Source organism: Scyliorhinus canicula, chromosome 1 (assembly GCF_902713615.1).
Source record: "Scyliorhinus canicula chromosome 1, sScyCan1.1, whole genome shotgun sequence".
Taxonomy (NCBI): Eukaryota; Metazoa; Chordata; class Chondrichthyes; order Carcharhiniformes; family Scyliorhinidae; genus Scyliorhinus; species Scyliorhinus canicula.
Window position 1 is genome coordinate 150914743 of NC_052146.1, and position 21373 is coordinate 150936115.

Sequence of the window (21373 nt, forward strand, 5' to 3'; positions counted from 1 at the left end):
TGTCTGAGGGTCACAGCCAGTCATAACTTCTATCATTTTGAAAGGTCATTGTCCAATTTGTAAATGTTAGAAAGTAGATTTGAGGATATATCTATATTTTTTAATACAAATATGGAGAGCGAGGTCTCAGCCATTTTAAAGTTGGAGATAGCCCTGATTGAATTCACAAACCTGGGGCGGGATTCTCCTTAGCCCCGGGGCCGAAATTGCATTTGGCGTGGGGGCGGAGAATTGATGTTCACGTGGGAATCATAGCCGGCACCGCTCCACGATCGCACGCACGCGGATTGTGCAGTGCGGCTGGGGGGCCATTGACAGAGGCCCCGCCCCAGCGATTCTCCGGGCAAAACTGGCCGAATTCCCGATGGCGAGGTTCCAACCACGTCTGGCTTGTTGGGAACCTGGCGTGGCTGCTGCGGACTCAGTCCGCGGCCGCTCTGGTGGGGGGCCGGGGGCATCAAGTACCGGGGGGGGGGGGTTTATGGGTGACCGGGGCGCCGATCGAGCGTGCTATATGTAGCGTGGGGCCAATCGTTGGGACTTTCTTTCCTCGTCCAGGTCTGCTGGCTGAGTTCGCTATCGCGTTTGGCGTGGCCGCTTGAAGCCGCCGCCGTGCGCATGGGCGGACATGGAACCGGACGTACGGGGGCCCGTACCCACAGCTGAAGCTGCGAGAAGCACTCCGGGGCCCTGCCAGCCCCCAGCAGGTAGGTGAATAGCTACTAATGTTTTTAAGGAATCTCCAGAGTGGGGACATAGCCTCATTTTTGGAGAATCCTGCCCCATGCTTTTAGACTTTCATGTTTCTGAATTTCAGATCATGTTTATTTGATTTACAAGGAAGTCAAGGGTTATGGGGGACAGGCAGGATAGTGGACTTAAGGCCACCATCTGATCAGCCTTGATCTTATTGAATAGTGGAGTTTGCTGGAGGGACTAAAATATCTACTCCTGCTCCTATTTCTTATGTTCAGATATGGAGCTTATTTATTCTGTTGGCCCAGGGTGCTACAATTTCCATTTCCTGCACCTTGTCTTGAATATTTATAACTTCCAGGTTTAGACGAGCATCAGTTTTCAAGGTTTATTGAAGACTGGACCACAAATCTCACATTGTGCTTACCAGCTCTAAATGGAAACCAACTGGATTCCTTCAGGTTATGTTAGGCCGACTGAAGAAACGCCAGTAAAATAATTTGTGTTCTCGACCATACAAAAATGATCAGTTTAGATGTAAAGTATATTATGCAAATCCAAAGCAGGTATTCTGGCTGGGATTCTGCAAAAACGCTGTTAAGTGTTGACGTCAGAGTAAACACCGGAGTGTTTCACGCCGGCGTCAATGGGCCGCTTGGCACAGCGATTCTGAAGCCCACAGGGGGCCAGCATGGCGCTGGAGTTTCCACGCCAATGGCTCCACGCAGCTTCGGCTCTGATGCGCACCCCTGCACTGCCGGCCGCGGTTCCGCACATGTGCACGCCGGCCGGCCGTGGGTCCGCGCATGTGCGTGGTGGCCGCTTCCATGCTGGAAACGCACAACATGGTGGAGCCACACAGCGGGCTGGTGCAGAAGGAGGTAGGCACCCCCTGGATCGTTTGTGCCCAACGATTGGTAGCCCCGATCGCGGGCCTGGCCGTCATGGAGGCCCCCCCCCCCCCCCAGTGTCTGATTCCCCTGCTCCCCCCCCCAAGTCACAGCAGGCCATTGCTGAGCATTGCCCAGGTGATGGCCCAGTCACAGGAGGACTGGCAGCGCCAGGTGGTGGTGGGAGGGGCATCTGAGGAGATGCCCTGCTCGCACCCCCGTCCCGTGGAGAACACTGGGGGCCATCGGGCACCCCGAGGGTGGAGGACGTGCTGGGTCTCCTGCTGGTGACTCCTGCAGAGGAGGTCCTGGAATACCGTAGCACCTTGGACTCCCCCCAACTCCTGTCCCTGGTGTATCTGGTGGGCATCGGGCAGAACAGGGCGGCACCACATGACCCGGGACATCTGAGGACCAGCCGGGCCCATCAAGGCCGGGCCGCCCCAGGAGACGTGCGGCAACGGGGACCTGCAGGGCACGAGTCACAGCATGCTGCCTCCACTCCTGCTGTACAATCTGGGGAACCACCTAGACGTAGTGTTAGGGCCCGTAAGGCCAGAAAGTTAGACACCAGCTAAGTTGGCACAGGTGCAGTGTGCTAGAGGTGCAAATATTCACACGAAGGCCTGAGTATAAGTAAAAAAAAGTAGTTCATTATGTCAGAATTCTGGGAGAGAAGGCCTGAGACTCCGCAGCCTATTTACAGCACCTTTTCTCACTTGAGCCAAGGCTCACACGAGTTAATACACAGATTCAAGGGGAGGATTCTTATTTACATACAATCAGTCAACTATATTTGCATCACACTTTATTACATGCTGTCAATCAATTTTCTTAGCATCCCAGTTATCACATACATGGTTAAAGTGGGTGTTGTCTTACCCGCCCCAAACTTCATACAGAAGTCATTCAAAACTAACACAAGGATATGTCCTTTCCACAGCTGTGGTCAAGGATACATTGCATGTCTTGTTCTGTGAAGCTGGTCTGAGCGGCTGTTGGGATACTCCCTAAACATACCCACGGTTGGTTCTCATGAGACAGTTTACAGGGAATGAGGCTTGTTCAGCCATTTTGTGTCTTTAATATCACAAAATAACTAACAGCTTTTTGTGTCTTTTCTGAGATTAACAGCATTGTATATACACTATCTATTTCTACAAATTTCTACTTCTAAACAAGTATCTAAGCAAATGAGTACCTTTTGTCTCATCAGAACTATTCAAAAGTAATATAGGAATACAAATGTAGTTACAGGGTCACCTATAATTTGTATTATCATCCAGTATCAGAAAATGCCCTCCAACACAGGGCATAGTTTAGTTATAGGGGCTTGGGCACAGACTGCATATACGTCTTCACATTAAACACCTGTTAACACCATTGAAAACTACCTCTGTGCTCTGTCTGATGGGTATGGGGGTGGGACGGCCTGTGAGAGTGAGGGGTGGTGGACGAATGAGGCCCAGTGGGTGCACTGTGTAGCTCCCCCCCTTCCCCCACCCTCCCCGACCATCCCCATCACTCCGTCCCCAGCTATTCAACAGGGCCATGTGATGGACTGGCCAGCTCCCATGCAGTGATCACCCAGGTGGAAGGTGCTACTGTAGGCGTGAGTCAGACATTGTCTAACGATGTTGAGCATGGTGCTCATCGTAGAGCGGGCTGTCAACATTTCCCATCCCATGGACCAGACCCACTGTCATTGCCAACCCAGTGCCCCCGGCTCATAGTGCCACAGGTATATATAAAGGGAGGGGGGGTGTGCATGTGGGTGGTTTGGTGGTGTGGGAAGGTGAGGGTTGTCAGTGGTGGGAGGTGATATTGTTCCTTTGTGAGGGGGTGTGGTACTGTGGTGTCCGTGCCCCTTCCCAGCAACTCCCCCCCCCCCCCCAAGTTGGTGAAATTTGCCTCGATTAATGTGTCCCGTGCTCGCTGGCCCCAGCGATGGCATTGTGCAGCCTCCTGTGCATGGCCAGCCCCTATGCCCCGCCCATCATTCCCCTCCACCTCATCCTCCTTGTCTGACGAGGCCTGCCCTTCCTCCTCATCCTCCACCAGCACATCGCCCCTTTGCTAGGCTATATTGTGGAGGACGCAGCAGACCACAACGATGCGGCCGACCCTCCTGGATTCATACTGGAGGGCCCTTCCAGAGCGGTCCAGGCACCTGAAGCACATCTTCAGGATCCTGACGCACCTCTCAACCACACCCCTTGGTCGCACAATGAGCATCATTGTTGAGGGTCTCCGCATCGGTCTGTGGCCTACGTCTAGGCGTCATTAGCCACAACCACAAAGGGTAACCTCTATCATCAAGCAACCAGCCCTGCAGTCAGGGGGAGGGGGGTGTCCCTCGAACATGTCGGGGATCACAGATTGTGCCAGTATGAAGGAGTCATGTACACTGCCCGGGAATCGGGCGCAGACATGCAGGATCCTCATCTGATGGTCACAGACCACCTGAACATTCATGGAGTGGTACCCTTTTCGGTTGGTGAACAGTGGCCTGCTATCCGCCAGTGGCCGCAGGCGACATACAACCCATCGATGACCCCCTGGATCCAGGGCATCCTGGCAATAGCGGCGAAGCCCGCTGCCCGGGCATCCTGGTGGGTGCGATCCATAGGGTACTGGCTGTACCTGTCCTCCAGGGCATACAGAGAGTCCGTAATGGCGCGGATGCACCTGTGCGCTGATGTCTGAGAGATGCCGGACAGGTCCCCGGGCCAGGGAGGAGGTTGGCCGGGAAGAATGGGGGCATCCACCCGTACGGCCGTTTTCTCGGCGTCCACCCAGTGGCATAGGTGGGTGGCCAACAAGATGGCCACCATATTGGCGCTTGATGCCCGGGCACCGCCCCTGTCATGTTGGGGGCTCCCGGCTGCTCGGCCTGTTCCCCCCCCCCACTTCCCATCCCATACCCCGGCCCTGGTAGGGCCTCACTCAAAGAAAGCACGGCCTGTCTCTGATCCAGGAGCCAGTAGTCCCCGCACACCACCTTCTACAGCCTCTCGCAGCTGCCTCAGCCAGCACGCCTGGATCACGGTTTTTTAAAGGTGGTTAGAAACATGCCATCAGCATTTCGGCCCATCCAAGGTGCAGAATCGCTGAGGCACCGGATAATCGGTTGTCAGGGCAGATAATGGGATGCATACCGTACTTCTGGGTCACGTGGCGGGTGCCGCAATTTCGTCAAGTTGGGGTGTCCGGAGAATTCCAAATCAGCGCGAAACTGGCGTCAAGCCCGATTTCGGTGTCAGAGCCGATTCTCCGGCGTCACCGCATGAAGAATTCAGCTCAAGGCCTCCATCACTACAACCACCTTCTTGGGCAACGAGGTATGGGCAATAAAATCAAGTCTTGCCGATGATACACCCATAATTTAAAAAAAAAAATTCAACATCTCCAGCAGTAGATGGCAGGGTGGGCGGGGTGGGGGGGTGATGTACGTGTGGATGGGCACTGTAGACTGGAGGAGATTATGTCAAACTTGGAAAGATTGAGTGGTGGAGCACAGGTACTACAGTCAAGGGGCCGTAGTCCAGCGGAGCAGAACATAAACCAAAGAGATGTCAAAGATAACCACATTTTTTTTCAACTGAAGTTTAAATTGCCAGGGTCTATTTTCAAATTGATTCTGACTGATATCATTGAGTGCTTAAATCAACGTTTTTAAGATCAAGAATGGAACATTAAATGATTGGAACTCTTCATGAAGCCACAGATTTAAGGGCAGCACGGTGGCCTAGTGGTTAGCACAATCGCCTCACGGCGCTGAGGTCCCAGGTTCGATCCCGGCTGTGGGTCACTGTCCATGTGGAGTTTGCACATTCTCCCCGTGTCTGCGTGGGTTTCGCCCCCACAATCCAAAAATGTGCAGAGTAGGTGGATTGGCCACGCTAAATTGCCCCTTAATTGGAAAAAAATAATTGGCTAATCTAAATTTATAAAAAAAAAATGAAGCCACAGATTTCAAAGTTCAATCCTGTGTTATTGGACAACCAGTAAAATCCATAGCTGTATCCTTGTGGATTTGGAGGTCTGTCTGTATCGTAATGCTTCAATTTCAGATGGGATGAGCCAGGAACTGTCTTTTTAAATGAAAGTTAGGGAGGACAAAATGAAATGTGCTTAAATCTCTGAGGCTGGCTTCTATCTAATTTTTCAGGGTCATATCGATCTACTGATTTATCCAATAGGCAGCACGTTAGCACAAGTGGATAGCGCTCTAGCTTCACAGCGCCAGGGTCCCAGGTTCGATTCCCCGCTGGGTCACTGTCTGTGCCGAGTTTACACGTTCTCCCCGTGTCTGCGTGGGTTTCCTCCGGGTGCTCCGGTTTCCTCCCACAGTCCAAAGACGTGTAGGTTAGGTGGATTTGCCATGCTAAATTGCCTTTAGTGACCATATAAAAAAGGTGAGGAGGGTTTATTGGGTTACGGGATTGCGTGGAAGTGAGGGCTGAAAAATGGATCGGTGCAGGCTTGTTGGGCCGAATGGCCTCCTTCTGCACTGTACGTTCTAAAAAAAAATGGCTCAGTCTGATCAATTGAAAGAGACCATCTACAAATACGAGGTAATATCAGCTAAATATTCAGCCCCGATTTTCTGTGAAAGTCAATGGAAAGAGGAACTCATCCCAGGACTAACATCCCTTAATTGTGCAAGAAAATTCCCCTCCCATTCACTTGCCTCTCGATCCGTACCACCTAAGTGAGAAAGCAGACACACCGCTCAAATATGAGTCAGGAAATTTGGAAATCTAACAGCTACTGAAGGTAAATAAAAGCAGAAAATGTAAGAAATACACTGCACATCAATCAACAGCTGTGGGGGAAAACAAAGTTCACGTTTCAGGTCTGCGAGCGTCTGTCAGTTTTCTGCTGGTCCCATTAAAGCCGAGGAGTGAAGTAATCTGGATGATTTCGAGCTGGCCTCACAAAAATGTGTGTAATTGGATAGTACAGTCAACTCCGGCATTTAACCCCGATTGCTTGATTGCAGGAGGTGCAGCATGGGAAAGTAGCCTACACTGGAGTTCAAGCCTGTCGTGTGAAGATAGAGGCCCAAACTGCATGGATCAAGGTGAGTATTCAAAGCCCTCAGGCCTGGAAGCAAATAAGGAAGAATTTCACTGGTATTGAACGTGTCATCCTTGTTTTACACATTCTCATTCTTTCTCAAGAATGCCGCACCAAGGTCTGTATTTTTGAGCTGCAGCTTTACCAAGAGAACTTGCTGGGCCAATTAACTGCCCTCACGGTGCTCTTCCCTATAATTGTGGGTACAATTTTAGAGATGTACTACAATATTATACAGGTGCAACGTCCAACTCTTAAAGTATTTTGTCTGTAGAAATAGCATTCTGATCATTGGCAAAGTCCTGATACAAGAATAGACATTCTTGGTATACAACAGAGCATAGGTTTTTTTGCACATTCTCCCCGTGTTTGCGTGGGTTTCGCCCCACAACCCAAAAATGTGCAAGCTAGGTTGATTGGCCACACTAAATTGACCCTTAATTGGAAAACATGAATTGGGTAATACAAATTTTAAAAAAAACAGTGCATAGGTGATACGACCATAAATTCACGCGAGACAGGGAGTTGAAGTGAACAGTGGCTTTAATCGACTAGAACAGTTCCTGCCTGCGACTGCTCTGCAAGTGAGAGCCGCCTACAGGGCAGCTGTTCTTTATACCTCCCCTCAAGGGGGCGGAGCCAGGGCGGAGCCCACAAGGGCACCAACGTGATAAATTCTGTGCAGTACAGTACAATGGTCCATTGGTGGAGCCCACATGGGCAACAACGTGATACAATGTAATACAGTGGTGAATGGTTAGTACAATACGTTCAGGACTTTCACCCCCTATTAAAAAATTTAAGTCCGGCTGGGGGTGAAGGGCTCACAGGTTCAGTCTGTCCAGCGCCCGTATCGTGCGGGCAGGGTGTCGATCACGTCAGTGCGGGCACAGGCATGGACTCTGGGAGCGTGTTTTCAGGAGCTTCATTCCTGTGGGTCGGCGAAGGGTGGAGGGGGTATAGGAGGGGGTGTGGATGCCATGTAGGGGTGGGGGCGCTGTTCGGTGTAGGTTGGGGGGGTAGGTTGGGGTAGTGGTGGTGGAACCTGTGGGTGCCAGGTCCCCAGAGGGAGACCATATCCCTGTCGGCATCGGGGTGTTCTACGTATGCGTACTGGGGGTTGGTGTGAACGAGCTGGACCCTCTCGACCAGGGGGTCAGACTTATGGCTCCTTACGTGTTTGCGGAGTAGGACGGGCCCCGGTGTCTTTGGCCAGGATGGAAGCGAGACCCCGGAGGTGGAGTTCCTGGGGAAAACAAACAGGCGGTCATGAGGGGTCTCGTTTGTGGCTGTGCATAGGAGAGACCTAATGGAGTGGAGCGCGTCGGGGAGGACCTCCTGCCAGTGGGAAACTGGGAGATTCCTAGACCATAGGGCCAGATGGACGGCCTTCCAGACCGTCATGTTCTCCCTCTCCACCTGCCCATTTAACCGGGTGTTGGAACTGGTAGTCCTGCTCGAGGCGATGCCCTTGCCGAGCAGGTACTGACGCAGCTCGTTGCTCATAAACGAGGAGCACCGGTCACTGTGGACGTAAGTGGGGAAACCGAACAAGGTGAAGATACTATGTAGGGCCTTAATGACGGTGGCCGCAGTCATGTCGGGGCAGGGGATTGCAAAGGGGAAGCGGGAGAACTCGTCAACGACATTGAGGAAATACGTGTTGCAGTTGGTAGAGGGGAGGGGCCCTTTGATGTCGATGCTGAGGCACTCAAAGGGCCGGGATACCCTCACCAGGTGGGTCTTATCCGTTCTATAGAACTGCAGCTTACACTCCGCACAGATTTGGCAGGCCCAGGTCATGGCCCTGACCTCCTCAGTGGCGTAGGGCAGGTTGCGGGCCTTGATGTAGTGGGGAAGCTGGGTGACACCCCGGGTGGCAGAGGTCATCGTGGATGGCCCAGAGTCGGTCATCTTGCTCGCTGGCGCATGTATCGTGGGACAGGGCAAATGGGGGCTTGTTGAGTTTCCCAGGATGATACATTATATTTTTATTATAGGTGGAGAGTTTGACCCTCCACCTCAAGATCTTATCGTTCTTGATCTTGCCCCGCTACGTATTATCGAACATGAAGGCTACCGACTGTTGGTCGGTGACGAGGGTAAGCCTCCTACCAGCGAGGTAGTGCCTCCAGTGCTGTACAGCTTCCACGATGGCTTGGGCTTCTTATTTGACTGAGGAGTGTCGCATTTCGGAGGCGTTGAGGGTACGGGAGAAAAATGCTACTGGCCTGCCCATCTGATTGAGGGTGGCGGCGAGGGCAACCTCTGACACATCGCTCTCCACCTGGAAGGGGATGGACTTGTCCACTGCGCACTTCACGGCTTTGGCAATGTCTACCTTGATGCGGCTGAAGGCCTGGCGAGCCTCAGCCGCCACTGGGAAGATGGTAGCTTTGATCAGTGGGCGAGCTTTGTCCGCATAGTTGGAAATCCACTGGACATAATAGGAAAAGATCCCGAGGCACCTTTTCAGGGCCTTGGGGCAGTGGGGAAGAGGGAGCTGTAGGAGGGGGCGCATACGGTCAGGGTTGTGTCCTAGAACCTCGTTTTCCACGACGTAGCCGAGGATGGCTAGTCTGGTTGTGCCGAAAATGCATTTCGCCTTGTTGTACGTGAGGTTGAGGGCTTGGCATTTTGGAGAAATTTCTGGAGGTTGGCGTGTGGCCCTGCTGGTTGTGGCCGCAGATGGTGATGTTGTCCAGGTACAGAAACATGGCCCTCAGCCCGTACTGGTCCAGCATTCAGTGCATCGTTCTTTGGAAAACCAAGACCCCATTTGTGACGCCGAAGGGGAAGTGGACGAGGCGGCCGTCTGCCTCAAAGGCCGAGTAGTGGCGGTCTTCCGGGTGGATCGGGAGCTGGTGGTATGCGGACTTCAGATCACCGTGGAGAAGACTCGGTAGTATGCGATTTGATTATCCATGTCGGCTGTCCGGGGAAGGGAGTACGCATCGAGTTCCGTGTATCAGGTTATGGTTTGGCTGTCATCTACAGCCATCTGGTTCTTTTCCCCGGTCCTGACGACCAGCACCTGAGCTCTCCAGGGTCTAATACTGGCCTAGATGATCCCTTCGCACAAGAGTCGCTGGACCTCGGACCTGATAAAAGTCCTGTCCTGGATACTGTACGCCTGCTTCTGGTGATGACTGGTTTACAGTCGGCGGTGAGATTTGCGACGAACGGGGGAGGGTTGGCCTTCAGGGTCGCAAGGCTACATAGAGTGAGAGGGGGTAGGGGCCCACTGAACTTCAGGGTAAAGCTCCTGAGGTTGCACTGGAAGTTCAGTCCCAACAGGAGAGGAGCGCAGAGATCGGGGAGTATGTATAACTTAAAGTTTGTATAACTTAAATTTAATATTCAACGCCTTGTATCACAAGGTTCGCGACAGTGTACCCCCGGATCTGCACTGAGTGCGATCCTGAAGCGAGGGAGATTGTTTGAAGTGTGGGGGAGATTTGGAGTGAACAGCGCCTTACTGGGTCCAGGTGAGTAAAGCTCTCCGTGCTCCCGGAGTCAAACAGGCAAGGCGTTTTGTGTCCATTGACCCGGATGGTCATCATAGAGTTCCGGAGGTGTTTTGGTTGTGACTGGTCGAGAGTGACCACGCCGAGTTGCGGGTAGATTGGAGGTGATGGGGTGGTCCCAAGATGGCTGCCCACGTCGGTCGCACGTGTCGGGCGGCGTTGCAGATGGCAGCCATGATGGCGGACCCGTCGGTCGCACGTGTCGGTGACGAGGAAGATGGCATCCAAGATGGCGGCCCCCATGTGTCGCACATGGTGGGCAACGTGGGAGACGGCGGCCAAGATGGCGGCCCCCGTGAGTCGCACGTATTGTGCGGAGTTGAAGATGGCTGTCCCCACGGACAACACAAGGCAGATGACATGTCCAGAGGGGACGGAGCCAGCACGCACGCAGCCACACTGTGGGGTCTGTGGGCCTGTGAGTCCAAGAGTCGGGCCTGCGATTTGGAGGATTTGGACCTGGCCAGGCAAACTTTGGCAAAGTGTCCTTTTTTGCTGCAGTCGCTGCAGTTCGCGTTCCGAGCTGGGCAACGCTGCCTGGCTGCAGAAATAGCAGGGTAGCCCTACGGGTTGGGTAGGCAGCCGCGCGGCACAGGCCTGGGGTACTCTCTGGTCAGGGGTCCACGAGGGGGTCGCGTGATCGGACGGGAACACGTTGAGGCTTTGGAACGCTACTGTTACGGAGGTGGCTAGCTTTACCGTCTCTTCTAGCCTTTCTCGTGCAGGCGCTGTCTGACATAGTTGGACCTGACTCCCGGACGGCGACTTCCATATGTTGAGAGGCAGTGACCGCCTTGTAGTTGCAGCTTCGCGCGAGGACTTTGAGGTCGCGTAGGTATACCTCCAGCGATTCCCCGGGGCGTTGGCGGCGAGTGGTGAGGATATGCCGTGCGTACACTTCGTTCACCGGCCCCACGTATAGGCGCTTCAGCATCATGCGGGCGTCAGCGTATGTGGATACTTCCTCGAGTTGTTCAGAGATTCGATGGCTCACCTGAGCATGGAGGAGGCTCAGCTTCTGTTCGTCGGTGATGGTAGGCGAGGAGGAAGCGGTGAGGTAGGCCTCGAAACAGGAGAGCCAATGTGAAAAAATCCCTTTGGCTTCCGCAGCCTGTGGATTGAGTTTCAGTCGGTCAGGTTTGAGGGCTGCTTCCATCACGATGTTGTAGTCGATTAAATTGATGCGACCATCAATTCACGCCAGACAGAAAGTTGAAGTAAACTGTGGCTTTAATCGACTAGCACAGTGCCTGCCTGCGACTGCTCTGCTACTGAGAGCCGCCTACAGGGCTCCTGCTTGTTATACCTTCCCTCAAGGGGGCGGAGCCAGGGGTGGAGCCCACAAGGGCACCAACATGATACATTCCGTGTAGTACAGTACAATGGTCCATAGGTGGAGCCCACATGGGCAACAGCGTGATACAATGTAGTACAGTGGTGAATGGTTAGTTAAATACGTTCACCACAATAGGTTTAAGGTGCAAGGGGAAAAGTTTAAAGGAAATGCGTGAAGCAAGTATTTTACACAGAGGGTGGTTTGCGAGGCACGTTTTTCTACAAAGATGGTGGTAGGTGCCTGGAACTTGCACCTGGGGGAGGTGGTGGAAGCAGGTACAATAGCGACTTTTGAGAGGCATCTTCACAAATACATGAATAGGATGGGAATAGAGGGATACAGAACCTGGAAGTGCAAAGGTTTTGGTTTAGACAAGCATCATGATCACCGCAGGCTTGGGGGGCCCAAGTGCCTGTTCCTGTGCTGTACTGTTCCTTGTTCTTTGTTTGGGTCCATTTCGAAGTTGCAAGCGTTTTTTTTATATGTTCTGCTTGAGGCCAAGTCTGCACACAATCGCAAACCAAACAAATCCTGAAAAGGTAAAAGATCATCAGCAGTCGAATATCTGCCCCACTATTCGGGAAAATTAATTTGTTTGACCCAAAGATTAAAAGTTGGGGCCAATATGTCGAAAGGCTTCGTTACTTTTTCACTCCCAGTGAAATCACGGAATACCAACAGAAAGTAATATTGCTTACAGTTTGCAGCTCACAAAACATATAACCTTGTGCGAAGCTTAACAAATCCTAAGGCTCTGGACTCGAAGCTCTTTGATCAATTGGTGCATCTGGTGAGAGACCATTAGAATCCCTGTCTATCCATTATGCAATGCTACAAATTTCATACATTAGAGGTCCTGGAGAAACGGTGTCTGCATTTGTAGCTAGACTTCGGCAAATGGAGGAACATTGTGAATTTGATACTTCTCTCAATGACATGCTGCACGACCGATTGGTGGTGGGATCAACAACTTAAAAAAAATTAAATTTAGAATATCCAATAATTTTTTTTTCCAATCAAGGTGCAATTTTAGCATGAACAATTTACCTACCCTGCACATCTTTTTGGGGTGTGGGGGTAAGATTCATGCAGTCACGGGGAAAATGTACAAACTCCTCATGGACAGTGACCTAAGGACGGGATTGAACCCGGGTCCTCCGCGCCATGAGGCAGCTGTGTGAACCACTGTGCCACTGTGTTGCCCTTATCAACAATTTAAATATTCAGAAGACATAGTTGGCAGAAACCAAAATATCTTTGGACAATGCCATTGAGATGGCTCAAGCAACTGAAATCACTGAAGAAAGGGCTTTTGAATTGCAAAGCATGCAAAGCGAGGTGAACTAGTTATGGCGGGAAGCGGCGGTCGCTTGAAGTTCCCAGAGTGAGAGAGCAGCAAAGCCAGACATGGTAACATGACCGACAGTCACAAGGGTTTGAGGTTCGTTACCGTTATGGGGGAGAAAATTCTCAAGACGGTGTAAGGAATTCATCTGTTTCAAATGTATTAAGAAAGGCCATATAAGCCAAATGCAGAGCCACGGGGCAGGATTCTCCGACCCCCCCGCCAAGTCGGAGAATACCCAGGGGGCGGCGTTAATCCCGCCCCGCTGCTCCAACGCCGGCTGCTGTATTCTCTGGAGCCGGTTTGCAGACGGAGGCAGAGTTTATGCTACGCCAGTCAGGGGCAGGTGGCAACGGCCGCCCTCGGCAATTCTCCGGGCCCTGATGGGCCGAGCAGACGTTGTTTCCTGGCCTGTCCCACTGACGTGAAATGGACATGGTCCATCACGGCAGGACCTGGCTTGTCAGCCGTCTAGCTGGGTCCTCGGGGGAGGGGGGGGGAGCGTGGGGGGACCCGGCTCCGAGGGGGGGGGGGGCACGGTGGCCTGGCCCATGATCCGCGTCCACCGATCTGCAGGAGGGCCTGTGCAGTGGGGCACTCTTTCCCTCCGCGCCGGCCTCTGTAGGGCTCCGCCATGGCCGAGCAAAGAAGAACCCCCCTGCCCATCCGCAGGAACACCCTGGCGGTTCTGCGCATGCGTGGGACCATGGCAGCCCTTCGGCGCCAATTGGCACGGCGCCAACCCTTCCGGCGGCACCCTAGCCCCCAGACGTGCGGAGGATTCTGCAACTTCCGGTTGGCCCGACGCCGGCGTGGTTCACGCCGTTCTTGGCGCTGGCATTGGGCCATCCCGCCGATCGCGGGAGAGTCCCGCCCAAGCTGTCCACTCCAAGCTCAAGTTGTCCAATCTAAGTTCCCCCCCAAAAACGTCAGCAATTCCAGTGCACAAGCTTGAGGAAGACTCTGTAGCAAAATCAGGAGTAAACAAGCTTAATATGGTGATCTGAAATAAAAGGCCCCCATTGAGATTGGCCGTGTCATCAACGGCCATCCGCTTAAAATAGAGGTCACAGTAGTGGGTGAGCAAACGTTTAGGTATCTGCATGGAAGGCTGCAGCCTGTGAATCTCAGCTGTACATTGGCCACCTTAGCCACCTATACTGGACAGGCAGTGATGATATTGGGGACAGCATCTATACCAGTAATAATAATAATAACTTATTGTCACAAGTAGGCTTCAATGAAGTTACTGTAAAAAGCCCCTAGTCGCTACATTCTGGCGCCTGTTCAGGGAGACTGGTATGGGAATTGTACCCACGCTGCTGGCCTTGTTCTGCTTTACAAAGAACAAAGAACAAAGAAAAGTACAGCATAGGAACAGGCCTGTGCCGACCATGCTGCCCGTCTAAACTAAAATCTTCTGCACTTCCGGGGTCCTATCCCTCTATTCCCATCCTATTCATGTATTTGTCAAGGTGCCCCTTAAACGTCAGTATCGTCCCTGCTTCCACCATCTCCTCCGGCAGCGAGTTCCAGGCACCCACTACCCTCTGTGTAAAAAACCTGCCTTGTACTTCTCCTCTAAACCTTGTCCCTCGCATCTTAAACCTATGCCCCCTAGTAATTGACCCCTCTACCTTGGGAAAAAGCCTCTGACTATCTACTCTGTCTATGCCCCTCATAATTTTTTAGACCTCTATCAGGTCGTCCCTCAACCTACGTCGTTCCAGTGAGAACAAACCAAGTTGATTCAACCTCTCCTCATAGCTAATGCCCTTCATACCAGGCAACATCCTGGTAAATCTCTTCTACACCCTCTCTAAAACCTCCATATCATTCTGGTAGTGTGGCGACAAGAATTGAACACTATACTCCAACTGTGGCCTAGCTAAGGTTCTATACAGCTGCAACATGACTTGCCAATTTTTACACTCAATGCCCTGGCCAATGAAGGAAAGCATGCTGTATGCCTTCTTTACAAACCAGCGATTTAGCCCACTGTGCTAAACCAGCCCCGAACCAGTATTGTACCAGCAGCAGTCACCTCAGCCACCTTTAAATGTAGTGAAGGGACAAAAGCCAAGCCTCATGGGGCAGGACTGGCTGAAGAAAATCAGAAATTCAGCATCACTGACAGGGCTTTCCAGGAATCTCTACGGAAATACCATGACGTCTTCCATGGAAAGTTAGGATGTATATGTTTGGAGGAAAAGCAAAGATCTATGTAGAGCCAGAAGTAAACACCAAGATTTGTTTGTACCAGACTGGTGCCTTCTGTTCTACACCAAGAGATAGAGGTGCAGTTGAAGCGTCTGGAAAACCTGGGGGCAGCTACTCCATTAGAGTTTTCAGAATGGGCAGCACCGATCGTCCCAGTGTTGAAGCCAGACCCACAGTCCAAATCTATGGTTATTAGAAGATAATGGTGAACAAGTCGGCTAAAGTAAATAAATATCCTATCCCCAGGATAGAAGGTCATTGAATCATAGACTTTCCAGTGCAGAAGGAGGCCATTTTGCCCATCGAGTCGACACTTCCCATTGAAAAAGCACTGTACTTAAGCCAATGCCTCCACCTTATCCCCTTAACCCAGTAACCCAACCTAACTTTGGACACTAAGGGGCAATTTAGAGTTGCCAATCCACCTAACCTGCACATCTTTGGTATGCGCACGTGCTTCAGGATCCAGCTTGATCTAATTTTTCCAAATTTGGCAGGGAGGGTGGAGGCTAAGCAAGCCTCAAAGAAATGCTACCATAATACAGCTAAGATGGTCAGCTCGTTTCAAACAAACAATTTAGTGTACATGCAAAATTTTAGTGGAGGCCCAGAATGGTTACCTGGGAGAGTTGTTGCCAGTGCTGGGCTAATATCCTATGTCATGGACAGTCCATGAAGGGAGAAAACATGTTGATCATTTGAACAGGAGAGAAATTGTCGTCCCGCAAAGGGGCAGGTGGACCCTCTCCCAGCTATTTATATGCCACTTGCCAAGTCAATTGTGTTAGAAAAAAGATCCTCTCAAGGAGATTTATCAAGGGCCACAGAAGGAGGTGAAGATTGCAACCCCTAATTCAGACACTACCAATTTGCCTGCCCCTTCTGGAGACTTGGATACCTCCGGCATGGAATAGCCAATTGCCAAGTTGAGACTTTCGGCAAGAGTTAGGAAGTCACCTGACATACTTACCTTCTGAACTTTGCTTTGTGATGCCTTACTGTAACTCACGTTATATAAAAATTTAAAATAAGAGATTTTCTGCTTTTGTATTTCAGGGATCTGTGAAGGAACTTGAGGGGGGAGGAATGTGGTAACATGGTCCCTTTAAGGGGTGACCCTTTGCTGGCCACGTGACAAGCCATAAGCCTATCGGATGGAGCGTATGAATGTCAGCCTATCAGATGCTTAGGCGCGGACCTGCCTGCTGTGGTTTGGTCAGAGTTCGCTTGGGAGTCGCAGGACCAAGGCCTGTGTAGTAGTTGTGCTGTTCTGTATATAAAGTTCTTCTTAGCTAAGTAAATCACCATTCAGATCTAACGCTGCCTCGCCACGTGCCTTGCAATACAACAACAGTCATCTATTTCTGAAAATAATATCATGAAAATATTTCCATCCTCGCAATAAACAATATATCCCTTACATGCATCAAGGTCTTTGGCCCCTGCTCAATCAATGTTCAAGTCCTGATCTGAGTGACCAATAGAGTGGAATAATGGTACTCAGCACAATAACTTCTATTTCCTGACAAGATGTGGTCGTGAACCCCGAGTTTCTGCAACATATTTGGCTGACAGCAATGTCTCAATTTGAAAATCAATTAAGTCAAGGAAGCCTCCAGCTAAATTTAATGATGCTTTAAACAAACGTGATAAGAATGCAAGGGCAGCCTCTAATTAACTGTCAACAATATATTTTGCTTCTGGAAAAGAAACATGAGGCAGCTGTACACTTTTGAATATATTTATCAGTGTGTTTGCGAGTGGAGTAGTTAAGGCACTGCCCTTTAATTTATCAGCGGAGGGTTTGAACCCAGTTCAGACGATAGGATAAAGCATCCCTCTACTGTTTGTCCTGCTCTCTCTCTCATTTGACTGTTACTTACCCGTTTGATCTGCCTCTCTTCTATTTGTCTCTTCCTCTCTCTTTTTCTAACTTTTTTCCTTTCTCCAAGTTGTTTTTCTCCTATTTGCCTCTCCACCCCTCCCAATTGTCATTCTGCTTTCACTACCTTTGTTTCTCACAGTCTCAGTTTGTTCCCCCACTCCCCCGCTCTTTTTTCTTCACTTTTGTATCTCGCCTTTATTTGTCGGCCTGCTTCACCATTTTTCATATTCTTTGATTTGTCATTCTCTTTTTCTGATTTCCTCCTCCGGGTAAACAGCAGGCATCTTTCTCCTATCTTTGAGTGCGGCGCAAGTACGAGTGGGCATTTACCAGTGTGAACTGACATCCCACTGCTTAGTGATGCTGGGTGCCGGTGTGATGCTTTCTGCCCCAAAGTACTGTCAGAAAAGAAAATTTCACTTCACATCGACGGACTGTTTTAAGAAAAAAGTGACATTCTGCATCTCAGATCCATCAAAGTGTGCAGGAAATGTATTTCATGTGGTTAGCTTGCACCTGCCAGCCCAGAAGATACAAAACAAAAACTCGAGGATTCCTTTTGAACTTACAAATCACTATAAAAAGTTGTTGGTCTCTCAGGTTCTTCCTGTTTAGGACTGGGTTATTAGTCTCCTTTTTACAGCACTGCGGTGGGCACTGTAATAACCTAAAAAGATTCATCAGGCAAATTGACCTTTTACAGTGTTTTCCTGGTGCTGAATGTTGCTACAAATGAGTCATCTCCCACCCACCAGAAAATGCTCAGATCCAAACACACAGGATAATTAATGGGGGCAATTAGTGTCTTACTCGCGACCCATGCACTGCCACAGGCACTTAATTGGACAACGGCAGACCTTTCCCCGTGTTCAAAGACCCTGGGGAGGTGGAAGTTCAGCGCTCCAAAAGCTGCTGGCCAATGAGTGACCGGCATCCCTATTGGCCTGCAGCAGCAAGAAGGTGGCAGTAGCTGCAGGTGGTAGGACCCACTCAAAGCCTTTTATTGTCACTGTACTGCAGGCCACATGTGAGCGATGGTGGGATGGAGCTCGGGGATGGAGCTCGGGTGAAGGGAAGGTCAGCGGAAAGGAAGCTCTCAGCTGGTCACCTTGATCAGGCATCGAGTGTCTTTGAATGAGGGATCCTTCTGGGAACCCGCAAACAACACTGTGGATTTTCTAATCATGCCCCTTGCATGGTGATCAACACATCTCCCAACTGTGTAGCCACCGAAGTTGGCCATTCCCTAAATACAAAATGGAGGAACGCAAAGCATATAGGATAAAATGGGCAATGTTTGCAGCGCCAGCAGGCTGCACCTAGCAGGTGTGGATTCTGTCTGCTAAGAAAGCAGACAGCACCGAAACGAACGTTCCGCATACTAATGAGGCAATCTCCGAGATAGTTAGCATGTTAATGGAACGATTCCAGAAACAATGGAGACAAATGGGGAAGTAACTGCAACATTGTAAAGGATACCAGACACTCAGGCACCAGCAAGGTTCAAAAACAAAGAGCCTGAAAGCCCGCCCAGTAGCTAAGGAACAGCCTCAGTATTGGGGGGGATTCAAACATATCGATTGGGAAGAGACCCAATAGATTCCAAGCAGGTAAGGGAGTCCGCCCAAAGGGGCGCAGATCCCTGGGACCTATAAAAGACAGGTCCCACACATGGTTCAGCCTTCTTGTCCAGCCCTCCTCTCTCCTTGACTAGCACTCCTCCGTGGACCAGCACCTTGACCAGCTTTTGCCAAGTAGACTCTGAAGGAGAGAGAGGAGAGGTTCGGACAGCAGCCGCCAGCAAGTAAGTGTCTCACAACGATCGCTACCAGAGATAGACACTCCTGACCCCTTTTAACTTATACCAACCTGAAGTCTGCAGACCAGAGCAGAGCAAGAGGCCTTGTTCCCTGACCCGGCAGTTCCTTCGAGATAAGTATTAGTTTATTTAGCGGTAGGAATAGTTTAATCCTTTTAGCGTGTGCATGGGTAGTTATTATAATTGTGTTATAATAAACTCAGTTGTTTGAACTTAATAATTGGTGTATGGTTTTATTTCTTTGAACTTCACCTTGAACTTGTGGCGGTATCTTAACGATACCTGGCGACTCCAGAGCTAAGTAAAGAAACAGAGCCAAATTGAGTGTTAAGCACACTCACCCAGAACGAGCAACAATAGCAGCTCTGACGGATGAGATTTTAAAATGGGCATTAACTGCATCAACCAGCAGTCGGGGAGGAATACTGTCCCTGCGCCTTCTCACCACCGATTCAATTCGGGTGGAGATGGGAAGGCGATGGGGTCCCCATCTACTCCAGCATCCTCCTGATTGACAAATGACCCAGCCTTGCCGTCAAAGCCACCATGGAGGAGCTTCCTAAATTCCTCTTCTGTTCTTCAAACACTTGAAATCCGAACTTCTTAAGGATTCCTCACCTGTAGATATCCTCCATGTGTGATCATGTTTAAAAGTCCATCTCTACAATCTTCCACTTCAAAATTAATATCGGAATGTGGGGGTCTCATCTCAAACAGTACTAATCTGTCAACTTCAATCTGGAGACAAACCATGCGGAAGTACACTTTCAAACTTCATTCTGATATGAGAATTTACTGACATTAATACTAAACCACAGAATCCTTCACTGAAGAGGTTATTTCAGTGCACACCGCAATCCCTTTTACTGTGATTGCCTTTAAGGGGCATGCCGTCGCAGTCCATGTGACTGGCTTGGGTCCTATCATACGGGAGCTCGCAAACCCTGACCATTGAAGGATTAGTGCAGGTTCCAGGAAGCAGGGCTCTGGTCAGTGAACCCAGGAGCCACTTATATTAGAGGCTCTCTGCCTGTTCATAACTTACCCTTGAATGGTGCCAATAAACAACTTGTTCTTCATTATTGCCATCTGCCTGCTATTGCCTCGTGCCACCACACTTACCCACCTCCAAATGCCACATCTACGACTAAAGAGCTCCCATCTTTTGTATGGAAGCTGTGATTTGTGAGAAGCCTCTGTCTGGTCATGTTGAGGCTGGCAGGAAGCACATTTTGTTCAACCTTCTTATTTCCTTGATTATAGTGTTCGGCCAAGTGGGAGGTGCGGTGCTGGCTGGCTGCACATTCAACAGAATCCGATCAGCATGGGTGGACAGCATGAGTTCCTGCTAGCTTATGCTTCTTAAAGGCAGCCTGCCATTGTTGAAGGAGAGCGACATTAATTACAAGGACATTGTTGCTGACTTCCTGTGATGCATGTGACTGTAAGTAGGAGGCGTGGCATTGCGGTATTGTCACTGGACTAGTAATCCAGAGACACAGGGTAATAATGCATCTGGCGACCAGGGTTCAAATCCCACCATGACAGATACTAAAATTTGAATTCAATAGAAATCAGAAATTAAAGTCTAACAATGACTATTTAGCCATTGTTGTAAAAACCCATCTGGTTCAGGGAAGGAAATCTGTTATCCTCACCTGGTCTGACCTGCATGTGACACCCGATCCACAGCAATGTGGTTGACGCTTAAAATGCCCTTAGGGATAGAGGTGGACAATGCAGCGATGCCCACATCCCATGAATGAATTTTTAAAAAGCTGTGCAAATGGAGTGCCAGGAAAGAGAGGGGTCTCTGAGCCTCACAAATGCGACGCTAGAGGCCTTGGCTATGGAGGTCAATGGGAGGAAAGAGACCAAAATTCCATTGGCCAGGGTGGTGGGTGGCGAAGGTGGATGGGCAGGTGGCCCCAAGGAATATGCTGGGAAGAGAATGGGAGCACATGGCCAAGAAGGACAAGCCTAGGATTTGGGCCCTGAGGGCCCGGTAGCAGTGCCACGAGAAGCTCACTGACCTCTCATGGATGCTCAAGGAGAGTGAATGAATCTTCACGTGACATCTCTGAACCCAACAACACCAGCCTTGCACACTGCTCAAAGGACAAGACCCCCATCTCTCACCCAGCAAGAACCCTATCAGGACTCAGGCCTCTGCTCCGTTTATCTGTCACGCTGCAATCCAACTCTAAAAAATATTGCTACCTATATGTGCACAGGTTGCAGAACTCCTCTCGCCTCCCCGTATGGGTGCAGCAACACTCACTACCAAATACAATAACTCAATACGAATCATCCAAATGAATTTCACAGCACTTCCATAACATTTTCTTGAGGAGATATAATCAAAAGCACCTGACCTGCCTGTTTAAGAAGGGCTAGCGGGGGATGGGTTGGGGGGCATTGGTGGTGGTGGGGGGGAGGGGGGGGGTCTCGCATGTGGCTGAGCTGTGAGTAATTAACAGAGACATTTCCAAGTTTCCGCAACGCATGTCAGATCAGGAGAGACAGCACTCCTGCGCTAATGCCTTTTTCAGAAGGGGGCATTATGTGGGCCA

General features: G+C 50.5%; 1 long non-coding RNA gene across 1 annotated transcript; it reads left to right on the top strand.

Moving 5' to 3' along the window:
• The first annotated feature begins 579 nt into the window (after positions 1–579).
• Positions 580–16350, top strand: LOC119968597. Its single transcript, XR_005461149.1, has 3 exons — positions 580–707; positions 6592–6672; positions 16153–16350. It is a non-coding gene; the product is annotated as an uncharacterized LOC119968597 (long non-coding RNA).
• The last annotated feature ends 5023 nt before the right edge of the window (positions 16351–21373 follow it).